This window comes from Protopterus annectens, chromosome 1.part1 (genome assembly GCF_019279795.1).
Source record: "Protopterus annectens isolate FY-2018-M chromosome 1.part1, PAN1.0, whole genome shotgun sequence".
Taxonomy (NCBI): Eukaryota; Metazoa; Chordata; order Ceratodontiformes; family Protopteridae; genus Protopterus; species Protopterus annectens.
Genome location: NC_056726.1, coordinates 1,499,979,006 through 1,499,996,870, shown reverse-complemented (window position 1 = coordinate 1,499,996,870; position 17,865 = coordinate 1,499,979,006).

Sequence of the window (17,865 nt, the reverse complement as noted above, 5' to 3'; positions counted from 1 at the left end):
ACACACACACACACATATACATATATATCCACAACACTGTCAACTTGAAATGTAGCCAAAAGAGTATCATGTTCCCTGTTTGACTGAGTGGATATGTGGCTGAATGAATGTTTGATCATATATGCACTATGTCAAAAAGAAGAAGTGTGCGTGTGTGTGTGTGTGTGTGTGTGTGTGTGTACTTGTGGAAGGTAAGTTTATGGTATTTGTTTAGTGTCAGAAGTGAGTGTGTGTGTGTGTGTGTGTGTGTGTGTGTGTGTGTGTGTGTGTGTGTGTGTGTATGTGCGTGTTTGTGTGTGCATGTCTGCACGTGTGAGTGTGTGTGTGTGTGTGTGTGTGTGTGTGTGTGTGTGTGTGTGTGTGTGTGTTTGTGTCTGTATATGTCTGTGTGTGTGTGTGTGTGTCTGTGTGTGTGTGTGTGTGTGTTTGTGTGTGTGCGTGTGTGCGTGTGTGCGTGTGTGTGTACAAATGTTTCTAGGTTAGGGTTAGAGTAATGGTTAAGTTAGGTGATAGTTTGTGTGATGTATGTGGGAGGTAGATGTTTGTGCAAATGTTACTGGTTGGGGTTACAATAAAGGTTAGGTAAGAGGATAAATCTAATGAATATACTTGTGGTATGTGCGTGTCCAAGATCATTTTCTGTTGTGGAAGTGTTAAAATCACTCCATAAACATCACCTCTAGTCAGAAAAATTTTGTCTGAATGTTGCAGTAAGGTTTGTTTTATTTCATTCTTTGATTTGCTTTCTGAGATCTTGACATTGGGTTTGCTATTAAGAAAGTTGACATTTTGGCAAGAAGACATTCTAACATTGTCCCCATATATATGGATATGTAATTAAGAGGCAGTTGATGAGGTAAGTCATTTATAGCCTAGACACTACAAATCTCACTGATACCCTCTTCCCATAAGGAACTGCGGGGCCAAGTCTAAGGTGAATTTATCATTACTTAGCCACTCATTTAGGTTGCATTTGATGTAGTTTGGGGACTTCCTTTGTTTAATATAAAGGGGAAGCCTGTTCTAAAAGACAGTAATTCTTTGAAAAGGTATCTCATCCAAAAACATTTGTGTTCAAGTTACAATGGAGGTTAGGTCTGTTGTATAGTTGTTCATGGAGTTATAGATTTTATAAATGCATAAGATATCACATAGGACATGGTCATTTAGGTTCATAGGTTCATAGGTTCATAGGTTTATACTAGGCTATCTGCCCTAAGGCATTTATAAGCCTAGCCCAAAGTTTTGTGGCTTACGCCACCCCTTATATGAAAAAATACTGTGCCCATTAGTTTGTTGTGCCTCTGTCCAGCAGTGACACAGAGATGATTCCCGGGGTAAACCTACAATCTCCCATCCACAGGTCAAGATTTCTCTTGAACAGAGCCAGCGAGGTGCTCTGCCTAACATGGACCGGGATTTTATTCCACAGCATAGGGAGTCTCTGAGTGATAAATCTATCCCTCCAGCACGTACTATTTATATCCATGCTAAGGTTTAAGTCACTTGCTCTAGTGGGTTTGGTGGATTTGGATTTTTTGAGGTGGAGCATGTCCATTAATTCCAGGTTGGACATGGCCTTGTATGTCAGGCACATATCACCTCTGAGCAGACGGTATGCGACTGAATAGAGCTGGAGTTTCTTCAATCTGGCAGCATATGACAAATTTTGGAGTCTCTTTATCCTTTTGGTGAGGAACTTTTGGGGTCTCTCCAATTGCTGCAGATGTCGGGTGAGATACATCCCGAATGGGGCATTGTACTCGATCATTGGTCTGATAAGTGAAGAGTACAGGGGAACAATGACCTCACTAGATCTGGATGTGAATCCCTTCATGATCAGGTGGGCAATGTAGAAGGTCTTTCTAACCACTTTAGCAATGTGAGTGTCAAAAGAAAGGCCACGCTCAACCTGGGTCCCCAGGTCCCTGATAACCTCCTCTGTGCTTAGTGGATTGCCACCTATATGGTAGCTTGGGGTTACCTTGTTTTTCCCGAAGGGTATGACTATACATTTTTTGGCGTTTAACTTCAGGCCATGGCTCTGGCACCAGCTATCTGTTTCCGTGAGTCCCTTCTGAAGGATATCCGTGTCCGATGCACTTTCCACTATGGCGCCCAGTTTGCAGTCGTCTGCAAACTTTGTCAGCAAGTCCTCCCATGTTGGCCTGTACTTCAGAGAAGTAGATGCCGAACAATAGGGGGCCAAGGACCGAGCCCTGTGGGACACCACTTGTGACCGGCTTGGAGTCTGACATAGCGCCAGCAACTCTAACCCTATGGGTTATGTCCTTAAGCCAGTTTGCAACCCATCTTGTGATATATGGGTTTACATTTGAGCTCGTAAGTTTTTCTACAATAACCGAGTGGGGTATTGTGTCGAAAGCCTTTGCAAGGTCAAGGTAGGCTGTATGGACTGCCTTTCCCTCATCAATGGCCTTGGTGACTGTTTCGAAGAAGTCGACCAAGTTCAAAAGGCATGATCTGCCCATGACGAAGCCAAACTGGGTCGGGTCCAATGTCTGCAAGTCCCCTATATCTTTGTTTATGAGCTCCATTATGATCCTCTCCATAGCTTTGCAGACTAGACTTGTTAAGGTTATGGGGCGGTAATTACCAGGGTCCGTAGAGGCACCACCTTTGTGGAGTGGGACCACAGTTGCCGTACGCCACTCCTTGGGCACGTATCCTGTGGTAAGGCTGAGATTAAACAGCTGCCTTATGTGCGGGTTTAATAACTCATTTAGCTCATGTAGCACACAGCCGGGGACACCATCCGGTCCCATTGATGCTGTGTTTTTAGCCTTAGAGAGAGCAGCTTTCACCTGCGCATTTGAGATGTCTGGGAGGCTACACTCCGCTGGCATAGTTATCTCTCCTTTAGGGGGGGAGAGGGGGGTGAAGTTTGCACTGAACCTGTCTGCCAGTATGTTGACAATGTCTGTGGGTTCAGTGATTTTTGTATCATTTTGGACTATATCTGAGCATATCTGGGAGTTTCCACCCAGGTTCCTAACATAGCTAAAAAAGGCCTTATGATTGTCCTTTGAATCCATGGCAATTTTTCTCTCAAAATTGGCCTTAGTTGATTTTATGAGTGCTCGTATTTTTTTACTAATAATGATCAGGGGTGACTTCCCTTTTATGGATTTTGTTCTATCATGTAATAGCTTTCTCCTCTTATTGTAAAGTTTGTTAATGGCTGGGGTCCACCAGACCGGACATTTGCCCTTTGTGGAAAGAGTCTTGGTTTTATTTGGGATTGCCTGATCCATGCAGTCCTTGAGGTGTTCATAGAAGGCATTTGTAAGGGCTTCCGCAGCTTGGGTTGTGGTTTCCACTGGCTCAGGGGCCTTGAAGGATACCACACCAGTCTTGAGTAGTGTGAAGTTTGCTTTAGAGAAGTTCTTCACTGTGGTCTTTTTTGTTTGGGGTGGTGGCGGGATGTGGATTTCCAGTGAGATTAGTTTATGATCAGATCTCACCAATGAGGGATATACTTCCGGTGTGGAGCATTTTGTCCCCATGTTTGTGATAATGAGATCTAGTATATTTTCTCCTCTCATGGGAACAGTGACTAGCTGTTCCATGGCATTTGAATATATGAACTCCAGGAACCATTGGGCTAGAAAGTTAGGGCTTGAGTAATGTTCCCAGTCTATATTCGGGTAGTTGAAGTCACCCAATATGATGGTGTTTGGAGATACATTTATACCCTCCAGTGTCTTCAGGAAGGCTGTGTGGGGTTCCTGAATTTGAGAGGGTGGCCTGTAGCATGCTACAATTTGTAGAGCAGTTTTGCCTATGGTTAGTTGCACCTGGATGGTTTCGAAGCTTTGCATTGCCACCAACCTGGAGGTGTGGGTATCCTTTATGAATATGGATACACCCCTCCTTTTGTGGTGTGATCCGGGTTTTGGGGCGGAACGCATGATATGAGGTAAAACCTAATAGTGCCGGGGTGCTCTCAGGAGCCTTGAACCAGGTTTCAGTTACAGCACAGACATCGATGTTCTCCATACTGAGAAGGGCCTCGAGTGCGTGTATTTTGAGATTTAGACTTCTGGCATTGAGCAGCATTACCCTCAGTTTCTTCCCATTTTTGTTTTCTAGGGTGGTAGGTTTAGAATTTGAGCCTTGCCTAAAAAAGGCACTATGGGGGTGGCAAGAGCCTTAGCCAATATCCGGAATCCCAGGGGTGACAGGAGCAAGCCATCCCTTGCAAAGCAGCATGGCTTGTCAAGCATGTCATCCCAGGCAGACAGACACTGGATCCCCTTTGAATGACACCAGACATTAAGCCAGTTGTTAAAGCTGATCATCTTGTCTCTATATTGTGGCATCATTCTTGGTGAAGGAAGGATACTGCTCAGGGTCAGGGTCATACCTGCCTGGGCTACATAATCAAAGAGCTCCTCTATGTCTCTTTTCATGTAGTCCAGGGAGGTACATCTCAGGTCGTTCACACCAGCATGGACAATGACTGTGTCATATTTGTACTTGCCGTGGAGTGATCCGAGTGCTTGTGTTATGTGGCGGATTCTAGCGCCCGATAGGCAGCTTACTGTGATCCTCTCCTTGTTCAGCCTGGTGAGTGGGACGTCAGTGTGTCTGACTATGGAGTCACCTATGACAAGTACGTTTGGCGTTGTATTTGGCCTTAAGGGCTGTGACTGCTTTGCACACTGATTTTGTGGTTTATGTGTTGCTTGTGGGGTGTCTTGAGGTAGCAGTTGTTTGGGTGTCTGCTTTGGAGGCCTCTGCTGTTTAGGTAAATTTTTACTCAGAGCCTCCGAGTATGTCGGTATTTGTGGTCTTGTTTGTAGGTAGAGGTCACCCTGCAAGAGTATGTATTAGATCGAAAAGAATTACAGAACATTAAGGTATTCTATGTGACTCTGGCTCACAGGTCCTTGATTTCCTTAGTAAGAAAATGTTGGATTTTTTCAAGTTGTTTTATGTGCTTGAGCAGGTAGGTGCTAAAAAAAGGATTATATTCTATCAGAGATCCAATAAAGTAGGTGCAGATGACTAAGACAACGTCCTTGCACTGAGAAGATACTTTTGTAAAATACTAATCTAGGCAAAAGGAGTTTCTAATGACAGTAGATATCTGGTAGCCAGAATAGAGTTTTTATCCTTAATTACCATGTTTATTTTGAGGAAAAGTGTAATTTATGTGTAAGGTACACGGGTTCCCTTATTTTTCAAAGGATACAACTCTACACACTTTAGCATTTAACATTAACCATGGTCCTAGCAGTATAGGTTTGTACATAATAGGCCTTCTTGGAACATCTTGGGAATTATCTGGACATTTGTTGCCAGCTCCAGGTCTGCAATGATCTGGAAATGTGGTCAGACAAAGAGCCTGACAGCAGATTTGACACTGGAAAAGAAAATTCCAGTCATAATACTGAGTTCTAGGGGGAGGCCACTACTAATAAGCCTTTTAATGGAGAGTATGCCCTGATTTCTAATTGACTAGATTCTGCATGTGAGTAAGGTTTCTGTCCAGCAGGGTACATTATGACTTACATTTAGTTTGATTAACTTTTAGATAATGTCCAAGCGAATAACTGTGGAAGGCACTGGCCGGGTTACCTTCAGCTTTGCATATTGACCTCGCTCCCGTATGGAAGGCACTGACTGGGTTAACTTCAGCTTTGCATATTGAGCTCGCTCCCGTATGGAAGGCACGGGCCAGATTAACTTCAGCTTTGTGTACTGAGCTCACTCCCGTATGGAAGGCACTGGCCGGGTTAACTTCAGCTTTGTGTACTGAGCTCGCTCCCGTATGGAAGGCACTGGCTGGGTTAACTTCAGCATTGCATATTGACCTTGCTCCCGTATGGAAGGCACTGGCCGGGTTAACTTCAGCTTTGTGTATTGAGCTCGCTCCCATATGGAAGGCACTGGCTGGGTTAACTTCAGCTTTGTGTACTGAGCTCGCTCCCGTATGGGAGGCACTGGCCGGGTTAACTTCAGCTTTGCATATTGAGCTTGCTCCTGTATGGAAGGCACTGGCCGGGTTAACTTCAGCTTTGTGTACTGAGCTCGCTCTCGTATGGAAGGCACTGGCCGGGTTAACTTCAGCTTTGTGTACTGAGCTCGCTCTCATCTAATGCTTCAGTTAGTTTTTCAACAAACTGTACAAGCTTACATTGACAGGAACTTATTTTCACAAAAACAGATTGGTTTGGGTTGAGAAATTGTAAGCAGACAATATATTCTATCTATGAGCTCCATAATGATGCATTTAGTAACCTTACAGATGGGATTTAGAATGTGTGCTGTTCTATAGTTACTACGATTAGTGTTGGGGGCCACCCCTGTGATTTGCAATACATGCTGTTCTATACTTACTTGGATTAGTGCTGGGGGCCACCCATGTGACTTGTAATACATGTTGTTCTATACTTACTAGGATAGGGGTTGAGGGCCACCCCTGTGATTTGCAATATGTGCTGTTCTGTACTTACTAGGATTAGTGTTGGGGGCCACCCCTGTGACTTATAATGCATGTTGTTCTATACTTACTAGGATTAGTGTTGGGGGCCATCTCTGTGATTTGCAATACATGCTGTTCTATAGTTACTAGGATTAGTGTTGAAGGCCACCCTTATGATTTGTAATGCATGCTGTTCTATAGTTACTAGGATTAATGTTGGGGGCATCCCTGTGATTTGCAATACATGCTGTTCTATAGTTACTAGGATTAGTGTTGGGGGCCACTCCTGTGACTTTTAATGCATGCTTTTCTACAGTTACTAGGATTAGTGTTGGGGGCCACCACTGTGCTTTGTAATGCATGCTATTCTATAGTTAGTCAGATTAGTGTTGGAGGCCACCTCTGTGATTTGTAATGCAAGTTGTTCTATAGTTACTAGAATTAATGTTGGGGGCCACCCCTGTGATTTTTAATACATGTTGTTCTATAGTACTCAGATTAGTGTTGGGGGCCACCCCGTGATATTTAATGCATGCTGTTCTATAGTTACTCAGATTAGTGTTGGGGGCCATACCTATGATTTGTGATGCATACAGTATACAACTCCGCACAGCTCCTCGTGGTGTCCTGCAGAGTGATACAGGCAACAGAGAAACCCAAGAGAGACTTTTCCAGATTTAAGTATTTTTTCTCTGTTTTTTTGCTCCGACTGCCTTTTCCCAACAAAAAAGCGAATTTCTAACTGATCTGTGCTTCAAAAAGTTTAAATTGCATTTGCCTTCTGCTTTTTACAGTTTTTGCACTTTTTTTATATCAATTTAAGTCATTTTTGTATTGTATAACTGTTATAGGCTACACACTAAAGTGCGCTAGCCATTTTATAGCATTTACAGTGTTTTCTGTGTGTTTTTCTGCTGTTTCCTGAAAAAAAAAAAATATATTCTCTTTTCCCGCCTTTGCTGAACTAGATTAGTCCAGATTTCAGGTTTTGCTGAATTCCGGACTGTACTATAGTTTCCTGTGTTGCCCATATCCTTACTTGGATAGGAGGAAGCTTCTCTGTTCACCAGTGAGAGTTGGGAGCTTTGAGCAGCCTATCTGTCCCTGGAGGAGTGGCCTCAGCCCTGAAACTAGTAGCTTATTGGCCACTCTGGGTCAATTCCTATCTCTTTCAGTTTCCCTGCTTTAGAACCCGCATTCGTGCGGTTTTGCACGATTTTGTGCATAGCGTAGCATCGGGCAGTGCTGCTTAAATGGGTTTAAACTATTCCCGGCTCCACAAAGTCTGTTCTTCACTTTTTCCCTTAGAACTGTTCTAAATCTCAAAGTAAGCACTCTATTTTCATTCTAAAGCCTTGCAGTTGCTCATATAAGTAATCTTATAAGTAAGCACTAATAAACTAAAGCACTACACCTTCTTATACTCCCTTTAAGTACTTGGCTCCCTATTGGTCCTTTTTGATCAGTCAAAAAGTAGTTCCTTATACTATTCTGGCATGTCCAAAAGTCAGTTTTGGGTTTACTCTCCAGTCTAACTGGTGAATCTGGGAATCTTGAGGCAATGTTACAACTGCCTTATGTACACAGACCACCCTCTCCTCCTCCCAACAAGCTCAAATATATGTGAGAGATGCAACTATATAGCCAAACTGGAGGCTGAGCTTTCTCAACCCAATACTGGCGCAGTCAGTCAGGAGGAGAAGGTAACCACACACACCAGGATTCCAGTCTCACATAGACCTATCACAACAGAAAACCAAACACATAAACACACAAAAACATACTCGGAGGCTCTAAATAAAAATCTGCCCAAGCAGCAGAGACCTCCAAAGCAGACATCCAAGCAACCGCTACCCCACAACCATACCCATGTATCACATAGTTCACAAAGTCAGTGTGCCACACAGTCACAGCCCTTAAGGCTAAATAACACACCTAATACACTTTTAATAGGTGACTCTATTGTCAGATACACTGACGTCCCACTCACCAGGCTGAACAAGGAGAAGGTCACTGTAAGCTGCCTGTCGGATGCCAGGATCCGCCACATAACACAAGCACTCAAGTCACTCCAAAGCAAGTACAAATATGACTCCGTCATTGTCCATGCTGGTGTAAATGACCTGAGACGTACCTCCCTGGACTACATGAAAAGAGACATAGAGGAGCTCTCTGATCATGTAGCCCAGGCCGGTATGACCCTGACCTTGAGTAGCATCTTATCCTCACCAAGAATGATGCCACAGTATAAAGACAAAATGATCAATTTTAACAATTGGCTAAAATATTGGTGTCATTCAAAGGGGATCCAGTGTCTGTCAGCCTGGGATGACATGCTCGACAAGCCACGTTGCTTCGCTAGGGACAGCTTGCACCTGTCACCCCTGAGCTTTTGAATACTGGCTAAGGCTCTTGCCACCCCCATAGTGCCCTTTTTAGGCAAGGCTCAAAAGACAAACCCCCCTCCATAGACAACACAAAGAAAAAGAAACTAAGGGTAATGCTGCTCAATGCCAGAAGTCTAAACCTCAAGATGCATGCACTCGAGGCTCTCCTCAGTATGGAGAATATGGATATCTGTGCAGTAACAGAAACCTAGTTCAAGGCTCCCAAGAGCACCCCAGCACTGCCAGGTTATACCTCGTACCATGCTTTAAGGCCACAAAACTTGGACCGAACCACAAAAGGAAGGGGAGTATCCATATTCATCAAAGATACCCACACCTCCAGGTTAGTGGCACTGCATGAAGCATCGGAGACCAACCATGTGCAACTAACAGTGGGCAAAACTGCCTTTCAGTTTTTAGCCTACTACAGACCACCCTCCCAAACTCAGGAACCCCACTCGGCTTTCCTGAGAACACTGGAGAATATGAAGGTCTCTCCAAACACCATTATATTGGGTGACTTCAACTACCCAAACATAGACTGGGAGCACTACTCAAGCCCCAACACCCTCGCCCAACGGTTCCTAGAATTTATAAACTCAAATGCTATGGAACAACTGGTCACCACTCCCACAAGAGGGGAAAACATATTGGACCTGATCATCACCAACATGGGGACTCTATGTTCCATACCAGAGATATACCCCTCATTGGTAAGATCTGACCATAAATTAATCTCACTGGACATCCATATCCTGTCCCCACCCCCAGCCAAGGAAACCACGGTGAAGAACTTCTCAAAAGCAAACTTCACACTTCTCAAAACCGAGGTGGAATCCTTCAAAGCCCCCCGGTCCAGTGGAAAATACGGCCCAAACTGCAGAATCCTTTACAAACGCTTTCTATGGACACCTACAGGAATGCATGGATTGTGCTATCCCCAATAAAACCAAGACTCATTCCTCCAAAGGCAGGAGACCTGTCTGGTGGACCCCATCCATAAATAAGCTATACAACAGAAGCTACTACATGACAGAACAAAATCCCAAAAAGGGAAGGCATCTCTGATTAGTACTAGCAAGAAACTATGATCCCTCATAAAATCATTAGTTCAAAATGACAAAAAATACACTGAACCCACAGATATTGCCAACATCCTGGCAGACAGGTTCAGTGCAAACTTCTCCGCCTCTTCCCCCCCCCAAAAGAGCAAATGTCTATCCAAACAGAGTGTAGCCTCCTTGACATCACAGATGCACAGGTGAGAGCTGCCCTCTCCAAAACAAAAAACACAGCATCAATAGGACTGGACGGTGTCCTGGACTGCGTCTTACATGAACTCCAAGAACTGAACTGTCACATAAAGTCACAGTTCAATCTCAGCCTTACTACAGGATATGTACCCAAGGAATGGCGTACAGCAACAGTGGTCCCACTCCACAAAGGTGGTGCCACAACAGACCCTGGAAACTATCGCCCTAGAAGCCTGACTAGCCTGGTCTGCAAAGCTATGGAGCGTATCATCATGAAACTCATAAACAAAGACATTGGGAACCTCCAAACACTGGATCCTACCCAATTCGGCTTTGTTAAGGGCAAATCTTGTCTCTTGAACTTGGTTGACTTCTTTGAAACAGTCACCAAGGCCATAGATGAAGGGAAGGTAGTCCACACAGCCTACCTGGACCTCGCAAAAGCCTTTGACACAATATCCCACTCGGGCATCATAAATAAGATCACCAGCTTAAATATCAACTCCTATGTCACAAGATGGGTTGCAAACTGGCTCAGGGATAGAACCCACATGGTCAGAATTGCAGGTGTCATGTCAGACTCTAAACCAGTTACAAGTGGCGTCCCACAAGGCTCAGTCCTGGGACCTCTCTGAGGTATATATTTCTCTGAGGTACAGGCTAACATGGGAGGACCATGGCTCACCAAGTTCGCAGATGACTGCAAATTGGGTGCCATGATCGACTCGCCGACTGACACAAGCATCCTCCAAAAGGGTCTCACAGAGACGGATAACTGGTGCCAGAGCCATGGCCTAAAGCTAAATGCCAAAAAGTGCATAGTCATCCCCTTTGGGAAATACAAAGTGCCCACAAATTACCACATAGGTGGTAATATATTAAGTACGGAAGAATTAATTAGGGATTTGGCATCCCAAGTAGATAGCAATCTCTCCTTTGACAATCATGTTACCAAAGTGATTAGAAAGACCTTCTATATAGCCCACCTTATCATGAAAGGGTTCACATCTAGATCAAGAGAGGTCATTGTGCCCCTCTACTCATCACTCATCAGGCCCATAATTGAATACAATGCCCCATTTGGGATGTACCTTACCCGACACCTGCAGCAACTGGAAAGACCCCAAAAGTACCTCACCAAGAGGATCAAGGGACTCAAACAGATGCCCTACGCAGTTAGGCTAAAGAAACGCCAGCTCTACTCAGTTGCTTACCGCCTACTCAGAGGTGATCTGTGCCTAATGTATAAAGGCATGTCCAACCCAGAATTAATGGACATGCTCCACCTCAGGAAATCCAAATCCCTTAGAGCTACATGCTCCAGGGACTTAAACCTCAGCACAGAAATAAATAGGACATGCTGGAGGGACAGATTCATATCCCAGAGGCTCCCCTCACTCTAACAAAGTCCCAATCCATGTTAGGCAGAGTCCCTCAATGACCCTCATCAAGAGAAATCTTGACAAGTGGATGGGAGATAGTAGGTTTACCCCTGGGATCCCTTCTGTGTGCCTACTAGACAGAGGCACAGTAAACTAACCTCAAAAGGGCTATCTTCTGTGACCTACTATACAGAGGCACAGTAAACTAATCTAAAAGGGTGGTGAAAGCCAAACACACTCTGGCTATGCTTATAAATGCCCTAGGGCAGATAGCCTAGTATCAACCTATGAACCTATGCTGTTCTATTATTACTAGGATTAGTGTTGGGGGCCACCCCTGTGATTTGTAATGCATGTTGTTCTATAGTTTACTAGGATTAGTTTTGGGGTCCACCCCTGTGATTTGTAATGCATGCTGTTCTATAGTTACTAGGATTAGTGGTGGGGGCCACCCCTGTGACTTGGAATGCATGTTGTTTTATATTAATTATGATTAGTGTTGGAGGCCACCAATGTGACTTGTTATGCATGTTGCTTTATTGTTACTGGGATTAGTGTTGGGGGCCACCCCTGTGACTTGTAATGTGTGTTCTATAGTTACTCGTATTAGTGTTTGGGGCAACCCCTGTGACTTGTAATGTGTGTTGTTCTATAGTTACTCAGATTAGTGTTGGGGCCACCCCTGTGACTTGTTATGTGTGCTGTTCTATAGTTACTTGGATTAGTATTGGGGGCCACCCCTGTGACTTGTAGTGCATGCTGTTCTATAGTTACTCAGATTAGTGTTGGGAGCCACCTTTGTTGAGGGTGTGACCACAGCTGCTCACTCCTCCTTCCACATAAAACCTGTTGAAAGCTGAGTCTGAACAAATTTCACAGTTGAAAGGCTGAGTCTGAACATATTTCATAGTTAATCGATGAGTCACTGCTTCATACTAACGAGGAAACAGCCCTTGCGTTATCTAGACTCAGAAAGCTAATTTTTTTAGCCTTGAGAAGTACATTTTAGGCTTGCACCAGGATGATCTTTGGGGTTGGTGCAGACATGATGGCATGCGTGATAAGATGGGGAGACAGAGGACAGAAGTTTGAGCTAAATATGTCAGTTAGTATGTTGGCTATGTCCTCGGGGGCTGTCTGTATGTTATTGTCACATGTCTGCATATTGTTCATAAGGTTTCTACCATAGCTGGAAAGGCTCATGTTTGTCCTTGACAATGATTTATCACTGTCAGATTTGATTTTACATCTAAGTTCCTTATTTAACTTCTGGAGTTAACTTGTTGACAGCAGAATTTTCAGTTTAATCTTCAGTATGAAGATTTATTTTTTCCGTTCATTGCACAATTGGTTTATACTAGTGTTCCACCACAAGGATTTGTTCTTCAATGTGGCACTGAATGTAAGTCAGATTTAAACCAATGCTGTGTACATGGCATTGAGAGGTCAACAGAAGCTATCTGCCAATGATGTGTTGTTAACTACTCTGTTCTCAAGGGCAGGGATGGCTCTTAAACTGTTTCAGGCCATCAGGTAGCTGTAGTAATTTTACCTTTGATAAATCTCCTAAGCAGATTTCTGAACCTCTTAAAACAAGACATCTGAACAAAGTCATAAATAATGGGGGGACAAAGGTCCAAAAATAGTGCCAAATTTTAAATACTGGTCTTAAAAACTTAGAAAGTTAATTGAATAACAGGTTTTGCATTACAATGCATTTTCTGAAGAGTATAAAGCCTGAAACCCAAATGACTGACTCACCTTGAAATGACACCTATAAATAATTTAATTATTGAAGTTGATTATCTTCTGTTTATTTTGTGGCAAAATTCTCAGTGAATGTAGGATGCTGCTGCTGAAGAGTAGATCCATACCAATTCAGGACACATTCTGAGTGCTCCATCATATCAGCCCGGGGCACATTCTGAGTGCTCCATCATACCAGCCTGGAACACATTCTGAGTGCTCCATTATACCAGCCCAGGACACATTCTGAGTACTCCATCATACCAGCCCAGGGCACATTGAGTGCTCCATCATACCAGCCTGTGGCACGTTCTGAGTGCTCCATTATAACAGCCAGGACACATTTTGGGTGCTCTATCATACCAGTCTAGAACAAATTTTGAGTGCTCCATCATACCAACCTGAAACACATTCTGAGTGCTCCATTATACCAGTCTGAGACATATTCTAAATGAGCCATCATACGTTTCTTCATATACTCCAAGGAAGTGTGTAATGGTTAAGGTGATTAGCTCATTCAGGGACACAAGGTACAAGGTTTATTTCTCATGTTTGAAGGAAAATATCTAAGCTTAAAATAACTCACAAGGGCACAGCTAGCCTAGTATTTACCTATGAAAAATATAGGTGTTGGAAAATTTTAGGTTGGGGTTTGGCATAAGGATTAAGACTTTTACTTCCTACACACAAGGTACAGGGTTTGAGTCACATCTTTGGTCACTGTCTGGTTATTGGCTAGGCATATACTAGTCTGCAGACTAATTCCAATATATTTAAGTTGGATGAGTTTGGCATAAAGGTTAATGCCTTCACCAAGGTACAAGGTTTCATAAGATCATAGGATCGTACAATCATATGATGTTACTAGGCTAATGGCCCTAGGGCCCTTACAAGCCTAGCCAAGAGTTTATCCTCAGAAAAGAAACCTCAGTCAGCACGTGTCACCCCTGTCAATGAGGGACACAGGTGGAACCCCTGGGACAAATTTGTGCTTTCCCATCCACTCAATAAGGCTGTGCTTGAAGACAGTCAGCGAGGTACTCTGCTTGACATGTATGGGAAGTCAATTCCAGAGACAGGGCAGCCTCTGGGAGACAAACCTGTCTCTCCAGAAGGTTTTGTTGATATTGCATATTACATTTAGGCCTTTTGAGTGGGTAATGCTCAAGGAGTTAAACTTATGGGTATGCAGTATCTCAAGTAGGGCAGTGTCCAATATTGCCTTGTTGGCGAGACACAGATTACCTCTAAACAATCTGTATGATACCAAGTAGAGTGACAGCGATTTGAGCTTGTCTGCATTGGACATGTGTTGGAGGCCATGGATTCTCTCTGTGAGGTATTTCTGTGACCTTTCTAGTTGGTGTAGGTGTTTGGAGAGGTACATAGCAAATGGGCATTATACTCAATTATTGGCCTAATGAGGGACGAGTACAGAGAGGTAGTACCTCCTTTTTTCTGGATGCAATCCCTTTACTTATGAGATGAACCAAGTAAAAGTCTTTTCTGGCCACTGCTGCTACATGATGGTCAAATGTGAGATTGTCATCAACCCAGCCTGAGTTTGATTGTGACCTTGGGTTATTAGCTAAGTACAAAATGGCCTTTCAGTGCAGTTAGCCTAGTTTTCAACCAAGAACCATGCTGCATGGTTCCTAGGGCCTAAATATCATAGTAACTTGTTAAATCCTGCAACCTGATAGGCAGCACTGTCATTCTCTACACAGCTTAGTGAGTAGAGCGTCAGTATGGAGTCAGCTCTGCCTTTGATATTTCCTTGTGTAATGACTCACACTCAAGTAACCTTATGGTCTTATGCTTATGAGTTGGGTGACTGTCTCTGCAATGTACGTGCTACATGGTACTATATGCACAGTTAGTGGGCTGTCTGTGCCCAAGTTGGGGATCTGTGCTTCAGCCTTATGCGTTTAATGTTTTGGGAGACATTTCATAAATATTTCAGTGTAAGAAGACGTACTGTTCGGTGAGAGGCATGCGAGTGTGAGGTGCACATGGGTAGTGACAACTGGATGAGTGCTGACATTATATTTTAATGAAAAGCTTGTCTTGAGATTTAATAAATATCAGCACGTCTGACATGCAGATTCATTATGTCTTAAGTAAGTGGTTGTCAGTCAGTCAGTCATAATAAGGCTGTCTGTGCAATGCATCAGGGTATTTATTACTAACAGACTGGTGACAGATGTTATAAGGGCAGACTGTGATGCTGTGATTTCTAAAATCTGGTATACAATGATAAGCTGGTATATAGTAAGCTAGAGAGTTCTATCTACTATAGGCCTTAATGGCCTGCTTAATGTTCTAATAATGTAGGATCTTTATGGGCTTAACTGTGTAGCTAGCAGTAGACTGCCTAATAAACTAGCAAGGAAGTTTTTTAAGAGATTAACCATGCATGACTACTAACAATTGGGATTTATAGAAGTGTATCTGGTATGCCTCAGACCCAGCTTGTTAGAGCATGACTTGACTTGTGCTTCTAAGTCTAGATGAGGGGAAGTCCATCACTGTAATTTGAAAAGGGGAGGGAGGGTGGCTTGGTGCTGCATGGCATTTCAGTTTCAATTCTTTCACAGATTCCATCTAGATAATGTATGGGACAGTAAATTTCCGTCTGGATAATGTATGGGACAGTAAATGGAGGAAGACAAAGAAATGGATCATGTTTACCTATCTGAAGGAGGAAGAATAAAAAGTATTTTGCTAAAGAAAAGTGCAGAAGTATTCATTCAAGATTCACATAGGATGGTCTCCACTATGGGCAAGGCTGAAGACAAGTACCTTATGGTGTCCAGCTATGCACATGGATTGATGGGTAGGTTCTACTTCTCCCGAATGCACTGGGAGCTGAAAAACTTTGCATACGTTCCATAAAACAGGTAAGATGACAAATGTCAGTGGAGTGCCATCCAAGTAGCGTGCTTCCTCCCTCCACGTGGAATCAGCTGTCTGTAAACACATGCAAAAACCAAGTAGCACAAAACTGTTGGAAAGAAGTTCAAATAGAAATGCTTAAGGATCTGAAGCATGCAGGGGGGAAATAAGATCAGGCCTGTAGCCTTGAAATTCATGAATTTTGGAGATATTTACAATCACAGACACCTGAAATTATGGCCCTTGTTGGATACATAGACCATTCCTGCATTAATGTATCAATGGAATACACTCCATCTACTGTAGTCTTCACTTTAAATTAGAGCATATCTTGTTTACATGGTCATGGCAGGAAGTTGTATTCAACAGATGGCAAATGGCATGAGCACAGTGAGAGACATGGCAGCACAGCACATATAGAGTGAGTGAGTTAGGTAAGTACTTTAGGCTTGGCAGCACAGCACATATAGAGTGAGTTAGGTAAGTACTTTAGGCTTAGCAGCACAGCACATATAGAGTGAGTTAGGTAAGTACTTTAGGCTTGGCAGCACAGCACATATAGAGTGAGTGAGTTAGGTAAGTACTTTAGGCTTGGCAGCACAGCACATATAGAGTGAGTTAGGTAAGTACTTTAGGCTTGGCAGCACAGCACATATAGAGTGAGTTAGGTAAGTACTTTAGGCTTGGCAGCACAGCACATATAGAGTGAGTGAGTTAGGTAAGTACTTTAGGCTTGGAAGCACAGCACATATAGAGTGAGTGAGTTAGGTAAGTACTTTAGGCTTGGCAGCACAGCACATATAGAGTGAGTGAGTTAGGTAAGTACTTTAGGCTTGGCAGCGCAGCACATATAGAGTGAGTTAGGTAAGTACTTTAGGCTTGGCAGCGCAGCACATATAGAGTGAGTGAGTTAGGTAGGTACTTTAGGCTTGGCAGCACAGCACATATAGAGTGAGTGAGTTAGGTAAGTACTTTAGGCTTGGCAGCACAGCACATATAGAGTGAGTTAGGTAAGTACTTTAGGCTTGGCAGCACAGCACATATAGAGTGAGTTAGGTAAGTACTTTAGGCTTGGCAGCACAGCACATATAGAGTGAGTGAGTTAGGTAAGTACTTTAGGCTTGGAAGCACAGCACATATAGAGTGAGTGAGTTAGGTAAGTACTTTAGGCTTGGCAGCACAGCACATATAGAGTGAGTGAGTTAGGTAAGTACTTTAGGCTTGGCAGCACAGCACATATAGAGTGAGTTAGGTAAGTACTTTAGGCTTGGCAGCACAGCACATATAGAGTGAGTTAGGTAAGTACTTTAGGCGTTGAATGAATTGAGAGACATCTTCTTCTGATTGCTTTCTTTTCTATTACTGTACAAAGAAGTGTCACTTTTTAAAAACATCATGTTTAATAAAGATATTAAAGCAGAGAGACAGAGTGACAGAGGACACAGATGTCTTCGACTTTTAGGAGACTATGCTTTTGTTTGTCAGGCTCATTATGAACTCCAGTCTACAGTTTCAGGTCTGAATGCCTACTACCATCAGAATCCTCTTGTTGTAGGGCACAAGTGGCAAGGAAGAAACAACTTTTTGGGGTTATCACTGGAGATCAGTAGGATGAGTCTTCCTGAGAAGGCGTCTGCAGCTTTGAACTGCAGGCCTCTCCTTCTAGCAGAGGATTGTGGGTTCACTTACTCCCAACCTTATTTTGTTGGGCAAGTGATATGGAAGGGAAGTGGATTCTACAGCAGGCTGAC